The sequence below is a fragment of the Bidens hawaiensis genome, unplaced genomic scaffold (genome assembly GCF_021521415.1).
Source record: "Bidens hawaiensis isolate Kalapana, Puna unplaced genomic scaffold, B.hawaiensis_p1.1 tig00037674_1, whole genome shotgun sequence".
In the NCBI taxonomy this organism is placed as follows: domain Eukaryota; kingdom Viridiplantae; phylum Streptophyta; class Magnoliopsida; order Asterales; family Asteraceae; genus Bidens; species Bidens hawaiensis.
Genome location: NW_027496589.1, coordinates 126,753 through 140,937, shown reverse-complemented (window position 1 = coordinate 140,937; position 14,185 = coordinate 126,753).

The window sequence follows — 14,185 nt, the reverse complement described above, 5'->3', positions numbered from 1 at the left end:
CTGCGAAGTCGCTCGCGTCACACATCAACTCGAATGGTAACGACCAGTCGGGAGCAACCATGATCGGGGCGTTAACTAGTTTGTCTTTTAGAATATCAAACGCCTCGATACACTGCTCAGAAAAAATAAATGGAGCATCCTTCTCCAAGAGGTTGGTCATGGGTCTCGCGACTTTAGAAAAATCTTTGATGAACCGGCGGTAGAACCCAGCATGACCTAGAAAGCTACGAAATGATCTCACTGAAGTCGGCGGGGGAAGATTAGAAATGGTCTTGACCTTTGCCCGGTCAACCTCTATCCCCGCACTTGAGATTCGATGACCTAGAACAATTCCCTCGCGAACCATGAAATGACATTTCTCCCAGTTAAGGACTAGGTTGGTGTCAACGCAGCGGGACATCATCCTCTCGAGATTTGATAAACAATGATCGAAGGAACTCCCAAATACGGAAAAATCGTCCATGAACACCTCCATGGAGTCCTCGATCATATCATGGAAAATGGCCACCATACACCTCTGGAATGTGGCCGGAGCGTTACAAAGTCCGAACGGCATACGTTTGTAAGCAAACGTTCCGTAAGGGCAGGTGAAAATGGTTTTCTCCTGGTCGTCGGGAGCTATCGGAACCTGGAAGTACCCGGAGAAACCATCTAGGAAGCAGTAGTACTGCTGACCTGCTAAACGCTCTAACATCTGATCAATGAATGGGAGAGGAAAGTGGTCTTTCCTGGTGGCATCATTCAGTCGGCGATAGTCAATGCAGACTCGCCATCCTGTCACAGTCCTCGTGGGAATAAGCTCGTTCCATTCGTTGGTGACGACAGTCATGCCACCCTTTTTAGGAACCACTTGGACTGGACTCACCCAAGCACTATCAGAAATGGGGAAAATGATCCCCGCATCAAGGAGTTTAATGATCTCCTTCTTTACGACCTCTTGCATTTTCGGATTAAGTCGCCGTTGCGGCTGGACCACAGTTTTGAAATTTTCCTCCATGAGGATTTTATGAGTGCAGAACGAAGGGTTGATACCCTTGATGTCGATAATCTTCCAAGCAATAGCCTCCTTGTGCTCTCGTAGCACCCTCAATAACTTCTCCTTCTCGACCTCGGTCAACGCAGATGCAATGATAACCGGAAGCTTCCTCTCTTCATCTAAAAAAGCATACTCAAGGTGGGAAGGTAAATCCTTAAGCTCTAAGGAAAGAGGAGGACTCTCGACCGAAGGTCGGTCCATTGGATCGTCTCGTACGATCTCAGCAGACACGCAAGATTCAGGGGTATGCGACTCGGTGTCGTCATTTAAGGACTGATTGGTTACGGCAACCATGTTAATCTCCGGAATCTCCCTATCGAGAATCTGGGTGTCGGAGGCAGATCCTCCACAAATTTCGCTGAAAAACTCCCCGACATGCTCCATGATGGTATCAATGAAGTATAAGGAGACATCAGCAGACTTGGGGTGTTTCAGTGACTGTCGAACGTCAAAGGTGACGTTCTCATCCCCAACTCTTAAGATTAATTTACCCTCGCAGACATCGATCAATGTCTGTGCAGTGGCAAGGAATGGTCGGCCCAAGATGAGTGGGACACTATCGTCATCGTTCATGTCCAGGATGACAAAGTCCACCGGGAAGATGAACTTGTCGACACGAACAAGCATGTTCTCGACCACCCCTCGAGGGTATTTCACAGAACGATCAGCAAGCTGGATACTCATACGGGTAGGCCTCGGTTCGCCTAGACCCAACTTGCGATACACGGAATACGGCATGAGATTAATACTGGAACCAAGATCTGCCAGCGCATGGACGACCGTATTATCACTCAAGATGCAGGGAATTGTGAAACTCCCAGGATCGGACATCTTTTACGGTAACTTTCTCTGCAAGACTGCAGAGCAACCAGCACTCAGAGGAATGGAAGAGACTTCGGCTAACTTCTCTTTGTTTGAAAGAATATCCTTGAGAAACTTTGTGTATTTGGGCATTTGCGTAAGTGCCTCAAGGAAAGGAATATTAAGATGAAGTTGCTTCAGAAGATCAAGAAATTTGGAGTTCTGCTTCTCGTCTCTATCCCTACGGACTCTCCCGGGAAATGGGAGTCTAGGTTTGTAGACTCTCGGTGGTGTGCTGGGTAATGGCTGGTTCTCGGCCTGTGCTGTACTTCCTGGGCTGTGCCTTTGATGCACCCTGGCCGGTGGAGACTCCAACTGAATCTCCTCGTCTACCTGCTCCTCAACATCTACCGCAGGCTCGTTAACGACTCCTCTCGTCGCCTCTTGAATCACGGGCTCGCTACGTGCCCCCGCACAGCTCCTTGTCGTCACAGCCTTCGCAAACGCCTTCGGATTTTATTCAGTGTTACTTGGAAGTGTACCTGGCGACCTCTCATTTAGACGACTTGCTATCTCTCCCATCTGACGCTCAAGATTTTGAATTGACGCTCCTTGATTTCTCATGAATGACTCGTGCTCCCGGAATTTCTCTTAAGTTTCTTTGTGACGGGAGTCCTCTCGAGTCATGAGTTGCGACAGCATCTGTGTCTGCTGTGCCATCATCTCCTCTAACGTGGGCTTCTTCTCCCCACTACTCGGTCCCTCACCGGAATCCTGGAATAGGCTCTGACGTTGCTGGAAGCCGGACTGATTTCCGTTCCTCCAGTTGGAATTTTGGCTACCTCTCCACCCCGAATTATATACTCCCTCCGTCCCATTATAAGTGTCATAGTTTGATTTTTTAAGTCTTTCTTATTTAACTTTGACCGACAATATTTTTGTTTGTGTTATATAATATTTGATGTAAAATATATGAATGGAGTGGGTTTTAAATGTATTTTACATTGATATAATTTTCATCAAGTATTATATGACACGGAAAAAAATATTTACGGTCAAAGTTGCAAAAGAAAGACTTGAAAAGTCAAACTATGACACTTATAATGGGACGGAGGGAGTATATTGATGTGCGAAAAAATATATATAAATAAAACACAAGTCGCAACTAAGCTTTAAAAACCAAACAATCTATCCTAGTTCACACAAACGGCAAGTGTACCGATCGCGTATAGCACAGATGAGGAAAGTCCAGATATCGAACTCGAAGACACGTGAAAACGTTTATAATTACTAAACTCTAACCAAAACTCACCAAAATATTTAATTAAGTTATTTTAGAATTTATTAACTACTTAACTTAACTGAATGAAAGCTTTTGACAAAACTTTGAAAACTTTGGTTTAAATTCAATGAATAAAGACGTCTACCTAGGAATGAATCATGTTGATAGAAATAACAAGACAACGGATTGAAAATATTCACGACACCGATTATAAAAGATGACACAACTAAAACTTGTTTAAGAAAGTCAAATTACCTCTCAGTCTCTCTAACAAACTCTAACTTGTTTTAGTTGATTTTAAAGAATAAACCGGAAAAACAATTATTAACGTGTTCCAATGTCGACTCTCCTCTCGGTCTCATCGACACACTATCCTAATGGAGACAAATACTATGTCACCAAGGATAGAGGAACAATTTAACTTAACCCAAATTAAACCAATTAATCGCACATAAACACTCAAACTTGACAAGACAAAAACCCGCTCTCGCGCGGTCTTAATTCTAACAAGTAAAAGCAACGAGACAATATTACTTCTTATCACCTCTCGGTCTCAAAGAAGGTGTATTTTAACTGATTTTAGATGATGTATATTACCCACTTATCCCTACGGTTGTACACCCCGCAAATAAACCCTAAACACCAAGTCAAGAGTCTAACAAGCAATCAATTAATCAAGACTAATTCAATTAACTAATGCAAGAGGATTATAAGTAATAACAAATAAAACACAGCCATCACACACAATCTAATTTATGGTTTAGTTAAACTTTACATCAATAATTTAAGTCTTGAACATTAACAATCCATTAAACAAGTCTAAACTACTCAACAATCATCTATCCTAGGTAGAACAAGCAAGTTTAGCTACTTATAGATTTTGGACAGCCATGCATACTTAAGAAAAACATCATAAACATGATTAAATTCATTCAAGATCCAAACAATATCAATCACAAGATAAACTATCAATCAATTGCAAAACAATTCAAAGCAAAAGACCAAATCAACAAAATTAGGGTTCTTGAACAATAAGTAAAGTTTATGAATGTTTTATTATCAAGTATGGCTGAGATTTATGATGTATAAGGTCCCTAGCAGCTACACAAGATCCTCTATGATGTTCCTCTTCCTCTCCAGCCGCCAAAGACACCTCAGCCGCCGCCTTTCTTTCTTTTTTCTTTCTTCTTTTTCCGGCTGCTGGTTCCGATCGGACTAGCTGTTAAGGTTTTAGGTTTTTTTGATTTCGGGTTTCTCTTGTGGATAATGGCTGGAAACTCTTGTTATTAACTTAATATAATATTATAAAAGGCTTTTAAGATGTGGGCTTGGGTCGGGCCTTGACTTATAAGTTTGAAAGTTGTACAATTAAGCCCCTAAACTCTTCAAATTTAACTCTTTTTTCCACCAAACTTCATAACCTACAAGTAAACAATTATCTTTGTAACATTAAGCATAAACAAACCATAAAACTTAATAATTATACTAAAAAGCAATTAAAACATGATAAAAATGATACGGAAAGTAAATGTGTTTTACAACACATCATATATAACAACATGTCCCAAAAGTAGGAAAAAATATATAAATAGCCAAGTTTAAACGACTTGTTGGCATCAAGTTTCAAACTGCACCAAACCGTCAAACCACAAAAACCAAACTCTTTGAATCTTAAACCAGCCAAACCGAAACCAACTGTCTTGCTTCATATTAAAAAGGTCCGGTCGGTTTTAATGGTTTTTACATTTCTATACTAAACACATGCAGAATATTTGTTCCAAATGAACATAAACATGGCAAATTCTTTCAAAATAGGTTAATCCATAAAATCCAAAAAATAAAAGAGAACCAAATCACCATACAATTTTCATGACAATGTCTAAGTTCTTTGTTTGGTAATTTTAGCTCTAGAAAGTGAAACTCTCTTTCAAACTGTTACCTTCACTGGTTACGGTTTATACGGTATCAATCTACAACCTCCTGCAATAAATCATTTAGCACCAACTCTGCAATTAACATACCTAAACTGTCGATATCAGTCGTAGGTTGCACCCACTCCGAGTCCTTGTCGTAATAAATTTCACAAAAATCCTCACGATAATCCTTTTCTATCTCGTAAACCACATTACGAATCTGATCCTCAAGATCCGGTTTCAATAACCCAAGTTGACCTTCTCTTTTCACAGGGTTGATCCACGGGTACACTGCCGTTGACTTTGAGGCTCTAATGAGCATTTGTTCAACATAGTCATAGAACACGCCTTTTTCAAACCTTAATAACGCTGTATCTTCATAATAATACTCAAGACAATTAAGTAGTATGTGATCAACATGATGATGTAGGGTCTCATCTGTATCATGATTTTCTAAAGTTTGTAGGATATGTTCCATATATGCAGATAGTTGACCAAAGTGTTTGACTTTTGGTATAAGTCTGAGTTTGGTAGAAATTATCCTCGACTCGACTGTCAGCTGATGAATATCTTTCTTTAGATCTGAAAATGTTAAGGAAAAGAGTTCAATAATAATGGATTAGACGGTTATGATGTAAAGCATACAAATTTTTAGAGGGGACATTTTAAACTTGTTTAACTGTAATTAGGTCATTTGAGTTTATATCTTATCTCCAACTTGTTAAATGCATTATTAGGTCAAGATTGGTATCATTTCCGATACGTAAAAGATCACGTAGTATGCAGGTATGCAGGCTGAAATATTTATGACTCGAATATCATTAAGGATAATTTTCCAAAATAAGTAAATGAATTGACCGACCATTGGAAATGTAATATTAGGTCAAGTCTTGTAATCGTATTAATTTGAGACGCGTATTAAGTATAAAAAGTTCAAACCATTTTGGTCCGTTACCTTACGTGAAAAAATTTGTAGTCACTATATTAACATGATATTGAAGAAACCTTTTTTGTATATATATGTATAGTTCATATACATTGACTCGAATAGAAATTTCTTATGTGCGAATAAAACGTACAACGAAATAGTTCATATTATATCAGGATTCAGGACTATGAATACTATGTATATAAAGCTTTCTAAACATCAAATGCAATAATGATGGGAGTTGAAAAATAAATTTAATGTGTTAAGAACAAAAAAGTATATGCAATAAGAAGAGTCAAATAATTACCTTGAAGACGAGCGTTAAAACTCTCAGTGTCATCCGAAGCGAATGCTAGATCTTCTAATTCAGGTCCATACACCTGTATTGAAACCGTAAAAAAAGATTAAATTTCTTGACAGTTGAAACAGAAAGAATGTTTGTTAATTTGAGTATATCATTAATAGGCATCAACCAAACAAGTAAAATAGGGATGTGTCAAGATTTTAAGTAAACAGCAGATTTGATTTACAAACAAATTGATATTTTATCTACACTCCTCTTCAAATATATGTTAATTAATAGAAAAAGGAGATAGAAAAAAGATGACCATAAAAGTTTCTATATTGTTGTAGAGTTATAAGCTTGCCGAGACGCATTTCAAATTTAAAAGTAATGTAATGATGTTTCTTGACCACCCTAGCAAATTTCGAGCCTGTATTGTTTCTAAGGGTACTAAACCGAGTAAATACACACACGATCTCAATCTCGAATATTTGAAGCCATGAGCCTAATCAGATTAAGCTCATAGCATAAGTGTATGATCATGAATGCAACTAGGACTACTAGAAGCTTAAAAAGGAATAAGGTTATTATTAATTGAAGTGCAGATAGATTTCACAATCATATTCACAACGAGATATATACATACGCACGTGTGCACGCACACACGTATCAATACTAGTTAACGATGTTTATAATTGGATCTCAACTGCAGCTAGATTTTACAATCATATATTATAGCATGTTTTCTTTTAACAAATCTTAACTAATAATTCTATAAGGTAAGTAAGAAAACCTACGCATCAATGTCAATATCAGAAGCCGATGGCTGATATTTAGCCGGATCCTCATTCTTAAAGCAAATCTCGGTTGACTTTAGGGAGGACTGAAACCTTTTATTGGATCTTACCATTTTCAATGGTAAGTCCTCTTGATAGTTAAAAACATCCTTTTGCACCTTTCTTCTACATCGATTGGAGGACTCAGTGATCATCTTCTCATCAACTTCATCTTCATCATGACCAACATTTTTTGTATGATTTGGGTCAACAAACGATGGTTGAATAGATGTTGACCCGCTGCTAGAAGCCATAAGTGAACCCAACCCGTTAGGTGATGCAAATACATCACCAACCGCAACCAAACTAGCGACTTTGCCTGATTCTTTAGGTTTGGCTTCTTTTCAACTCACTTATTGCTTCCTCATCTTCATTAATGTCAGTCATACATCTATCCAACAAAATATTAGTTGCTTCACTCATCAGAGACGATTGAGACATATGCGATATTGAATGTGTGAGTCGGTCATGATGGTCAATGATGATTCTAGAAGATACTGTTATTTCTTCTGATTCACTAAATGAACCGCTACTCTCATCATATCCATAATAATCAGCATTAACACTTATATAATCTTCTATCACTTCACTACTTAACTCCGGTACAGTCTCTTTAGTACCTATCCACTCGCACACATTCTCGTTACAAACAAGTTCTTTGTTCTTTCCACGTTTGTCTTCTGGTTCACTAATCAAACCGCTTCTTAAGACGTGCAAACTCTCACCAAATCCATAATAATCAACCTTACCACTTTTAAAACCTTCTTTTACTTCATTACTTATCTCTGATACGGTCTCTTTAGCACCTCTCCACTCGCATGCAGTCTCGTTACAAACAAGTTCTTCGTTCTTTCCACATGTGTCTTCTGATTCACTAACCGAACCACTTCTTAACACATGCAAATTCTCATCATTTTCATAATCAACATGACCACTTTTAAAACATTCTTCCACTTCACTGCTTATCTCAGATACGGTCATATTGACACCCCTCCACTCGCACGTAGTCCCATTACAAACGAGTTCTATGCTCTTTTCACTTTTAAAACCTTCTTTAACTTTACTACTTATCTCCGATACGGTCTCTTTAGCACCGCTCCACTCGCATGCAGTCCCGTTACAAACAAGTTCTTTGTTCTTTCTATCTTTAGAACCTTCTTTAACTTCGCTACTTATATCTGATATGGTCACTTTAGCACCTCTCCACTCACATGCGGTCCCATTACAAACAAGACGTTCTTTGTTCTTTCCACGTTTGTCAGAAGAACTTTTAAAACCGTCTTTAACTTCACTACTTATATCTAATCCGGTCACTTTAGCACCTCTCCACTCGCATGCGGTCCCATTGCAAACAAGGCGTTCTTTGTTCTTTCCACGTTTGTCAGAAGAACTTTTAAAACCGTCTTTAACTTCACTACTTATATCTGATACGGTCTCTTTAGCCCCTCTCCACTCACATGCGGTCCCATTACAAACAAGACGTCTTTTGTTCTTTCCACGTTTGTCAGAAGAACTTTTAAAACCGTCTTTAACTTCACTACTTATATCTGATACGGTCTCTTTAGCCCCTCTCCACTCACATGCGGTCCCATTACAAACAAGACGTTCTTTGTTCTTTCCACGTTTGTCAGAAGAACTTTTAAAACCGTTTTTAACTTCACTACTTATATCTGATACAGTCTCTTTAGCACCTCTCCACTCGCATGCAGTCCCGTTACAAACAAGACGTTCTTTGTTCTTTCCACGTTTGTCAGAAGATCGATTGACAATTTCAGAAGAATCTCGACGTCGACCCACCAGCTTAGCTAAAATACTTGTTGACCGTTTCTTGGATGAGATTCCATTTAATATTCCTTTAGGTAATAACTTCTTCATTTGAATCCCGTTACTTTGTTTAGAAGTGATTTTTCCAACTTCAGACTTTAACTACAACAAATATAATCACTTTCATAAGTTGCATACAAATATATAGTAACTAATTATATATAAAGTTATAAAACTTATAAGTGACGCACCTCGGTAGGATTAATAGCACGGGAACTAGATTCGACAAATCTTTGACTCGGGAACTCATCATTTTCTAGAAAAAACAGATTTGTTTGTTCAAGTTAATAACTCAAATACGAAATCGATAACGAAACTTGTCATTAACTAACTATAAGCAGAATTAAAATACAACGTGAAGTTGAGAGAATCAATAAACTAAACACCAACAAATTACAACAATTTAATTTTAACAAAAAATAAGTTAAACCTAAATTATTTGTCCTACAATGAACAATATTCATCATTACTCACACAACTTGAGAAAACAAAAAGCCTGGTATCTCAAAATCCAAATAAAACTATACATGGCAAAGAAAGCACAATGAACAATTGGACAATGACCTATAGCTTCCACAGTTGGTATGAGTGTATGATCATAAAACACACTTTTTTATCTAATATTATAGAAATTACAAAAATATGCTAGGGCTAGTAACACAGATCCAATTTTAACATTAACAAGCTTAAATTACATAATTTCAAACATTATTGATAGCATTAAATTCAATCAGAATTGCCAGATAAACAGAATTTTACCTCCAAACAGGCATCGAAACTTCGAATTCCTCTTGTTGATTCTCTCCATTTCAACTATTTGATTCTGTAAAAAGAACACGAACAATCTGATTAGATCGAATTCTCAAATTATTTAATCTTCAATCTACTTAAAAACAAGAATCAATCAAACACAACTATATATATTGATAGAGAAACATACATATAACAAATATATATATATATATATTGAGAGAGAAACATACATGTATAACTATCTATATATATATATATATAGAGAGAGAGAGAGAGAGAGAGAGAGTTCATACATTAATGATCAATCCGATTATATATATCCTTGAACAAACTGTGTGTTTTTTGAAGTTTCATATCAAATAATATTACAGGTAAGAGTTGGACTGGAAATAGTATAAAGATATGTTTCGCGGGCAAGTGTTGGGTTCCACTTCCACTTGTAATAATATCCTTACGCCATGTAATCCCTCTTCACCTCTTAATTTAATGATTTTTTTTTTCACTTTGATGAATTAATGGATATTAATTTAATGTGCTTTAATGTTTGATATAGTTGGTTTATTATTAGGAATTATAATAAATGATAATAAATTAACAAAATTAATAAAATGTTGATTAGTTATTATTATTACTATTATTATTATTATTATTATTTCAAAAATAATAATGACTTAAAGATATGTTCTAATTAAAGCACTTTATTATGTCTTTAAATTATTATTTTTTATATGATTTTGCATAAAATAGATTAGAGATATTTACATCATAATTAATACTACATATTCACAGTTCAAAAAAGATTACTACATACTCACATCCTAATTAATCTCTCACCTACCCACTGATTATACCTTTTGCAGCTTATCGTGGTTTTAATGCTTGACGTAACATGTAGGTAGAATTTAACTATTTATTAAATAACTTTCTATATAATCAACAATATCAACATGAGACTTAGGTAATAAAATTAATTAGTTTTGAAATTAAATAACTAAGTTTTATATATTGACATTAATTTATGTATGCTAATTATATTTACAATAAATATATATATATATAGGGTGCAGTTACTGTACGAAAACGCTTAACGTACATTAACGTACGCGAGACGCTCAAAGGCAATAAAAACCTAAAACGCTCAGAAAACGCTCACAAAACCTTAAACGCTCATTAAACGCTCGTTAAACGCTCAAAAACCGTGTTTGTGAAAAAGTGAAAAATTGATCGATTAATCATCCAAAACTGTTTTTTCCGGTGAAGCAATGATTGATTGGATATGTATTGACGATTCCGAGATGTTTGGATGTGATTTCATGGATCGATTCGCGAAAAACAGGATTCGCGTACGTATTTATACGATAAACATTAGTGTATTGGATCTTTTCACTATATATATATATATATATATATATATATATATATATATATATATATATATATATATATATATATATTATATATATAATAAAATATAAGTATATTCTAGATCAAAGTCAAATATTACATGATTCGTATTAATTATCAGGGGCATGTTAATTCTATAAATGTGAGCAAAAATGAGAAGAATAAGAATAATTTCTAGCTAAAAAGACAATAATAAATTAATAAAAAATATATAACTCAAAGTTTAATTAAAAAAAACTAAAAAGTAAAAACACAAAAATGTTTTCACCGTTTTCATCGTTCTCAAAATAGAAAAAACACAAACGCAATGTTAAGAAAAATGGATTAATGTGTATTTTATTTATTATTGTGCTTTGTGTTTATTTTTGTTATTGATTGCGTCTATTTTTCTTAACATTGTGTCTTTTTTTCCTTGACATTGTGTTTTTTTTATATTGTGTTATGTTACTTAACATTGTGTTATATTTTGTTCGGCAATGTATTATATTTTACGATATAGTCTTTTTTTATTTATCATTGTGTGTTTTGTTTTTTTCGGCATTGTGTCTTTTCGTTGTTTTTTTTAAACGAGAATGACGGATGAACATTTTTGTTTTTTAACTTTTTTCGTTTTCTATTTATATATTGAGTTATGATTTTTTTTTTAATTTTTTTAGGGTTTTTGTTTGACACAAATTCTTATTAGACTTCGCATTTTTGTCACCCTTTTAATTTTAACTTTTTCCTAATTATTAAAGATGTTTATTTCAGAATCCGGAAAAAAAAGGCATCTCACATGTATAAAAGAAAAGTCGGTTTATGTGAAGTTTTAAACGAAGCTTACAAAATATTTATGACACGACACGTGAATTTTAGACTGATGATAAACGCATCCTTTAAGTAAAAGGTGTCCTTAGACTCAACGATTTAAAAGTTTATACACATAATTATAGTTATATTTTCATAGTTCATTCATGTGTTATGACTTTAGCAATTTGGACTCGTCTTTGTTTGTTAGATGAATTGTCGTAATTGGTTTTTAACTCGTCATTACAGCTAGACAAGTTAGAGCATTGATACTTAAAAGTAGTGTTATAATCTACCAGGTATCAATAATTTTAAATGTAATTCTTTTGTGTAACTATAACGATAATAATATTATATTCAAATTTTATACTTTAGTAATGCAAATTTAAGTGCCTATACAAGTACTTGTTACGTCTGAATTCAGAAAATGAAAATAATGCATTACTATTTATAAACAGAATAAATATTTTATATAGGTATGGGGGTGTGGGGTGGGGGGGGGGTTGTGGATAAAAATAAAAAACACAGTATTTATAACGTTTGACCAATGACCATGTTAAGACCTTAAGATTTTACAAAGTTGTTGAATATTAAAAACGTGCATTTATTAAATTATAACCAAACTCAAATCTTATCTAGCAAATCATTATCACAAACAATTTGGAGCGTGGTCGGCTCTTGTTGTAAGGTTCCCTTATTATTTTTATTATTTTTTTAAAGATATGTGTTTAATCGGTTCACTCAGCTACTAAAACAAAAGGCCAAGGTCTTTAATGTAGTGTGTTTAACCATATGTTGGGTGTCTTTGGTGGGCATGGAATGAGTTAGTATTTGAAGGAAAAGTGGCTAATTTATGTAATGTGGTTGAGGAGATCAAGACGCTTAGCTTCTTGTGGGTAACAAAACCGAGGGAAGAACGCGAGTTTAACATGGGAGAATGGGCGGACTTCTAATTTTATGTTATAATTGGGTGGTTGGGTGGTGTATGTCATTTGTACCACGCATACTTGCTAGTAATATTAGGTGGTGGTTGTTTTGTTGTTATTAGTGTCTTGCTTGTAACAATAGTTTGTTTATATAATAAAGTTTGGTCGGCTATTATCACAAATTTATAGGTGTTAATCCGAACCCAATTCATGTTATTAGTTAAAAATTTTAACCCTAACATGACAGCCTGTCCACATAAATTCGGGTAGCCCCGAACAAGACACGTCTATCTCATTTTCTGAATGTGCCATATATGTTGGCGAATTGTAAAAGCATTCCCAACTTATCCCCTTTTTATCTATATAATTACACTAAAAACACTATAATTCTTAATTCTATTCAATTAAATAATATTTTTTATACTTTTATCATTACAATTTGTTCTCTCCTATACTCACAACCAATTCAACAAATATTAAAAAATAAATATGGGCAAACAAAGTTTCTCCAAATTTACAATAAAAACATTACATTTCTCTTTGTGACCTTATAATTTACACTAGCAACCACTCATAACCCCACCCTATAATTTGTAAACTCTCATATAATTTTAGGAGATAGGATGAGAATGCTGTAAGAGCATTCTCAACTCATTCTCTATAATTATGTGAGGGGAATTGGTAAATTATAGAGTGGAGTTTTGAATGGTTAGAGCATTCTCATTCCATCCACCAATACACCCCCTATCTTCATAATTTTAAAAAAATCATTCAATTATTCTCTCCATCCTATCCCTTATTCATATTCTCTATATCTATATAATGGAAATACACTACAATAACTCTTCATATATGAAAAGCCACTGTAGCACTCCCCATCTCAACTGCATCGTACTTTCACCCACCGGCCTCATCAGTTCTCCCGCTCATCTTCTATCGGCCTTTTTAAACAAATCAACCAAAGGCAATTGATTCTCTCTTAAGCAAAATCAAAGAGTTCTGGTTCGAATCTAAACAATCGGTGTCCCTGTGGTCACTAATACAAGCTGCAATAGACACCCCTCTCTCTTTATTATCTCTCATTTTCATTTTCATTATGTTTATTGTAGGATTTCAACTATTTTCATGAAGTTTACCACAAATTAAGAACACCATGTAACATCCGTCAATTTTCAGACCCGAAAACACGACCCGTCTTAAATTTTTATTATGATTAACCGGACGTTGCTATTTATTAAAACCAATAATTTATTATTTTGGTTGGTCTTTGACCATTTATTTAATTACACCACTCGTATTTGTTCGTTATTTGATAAAATACTAGAACTATCCAACTTGTGCATTTTAACCTTTATAGCTTAACATATCTAGCTTTTAAACAACAATCATAAATCAGGGACCAGTTATGCCAAC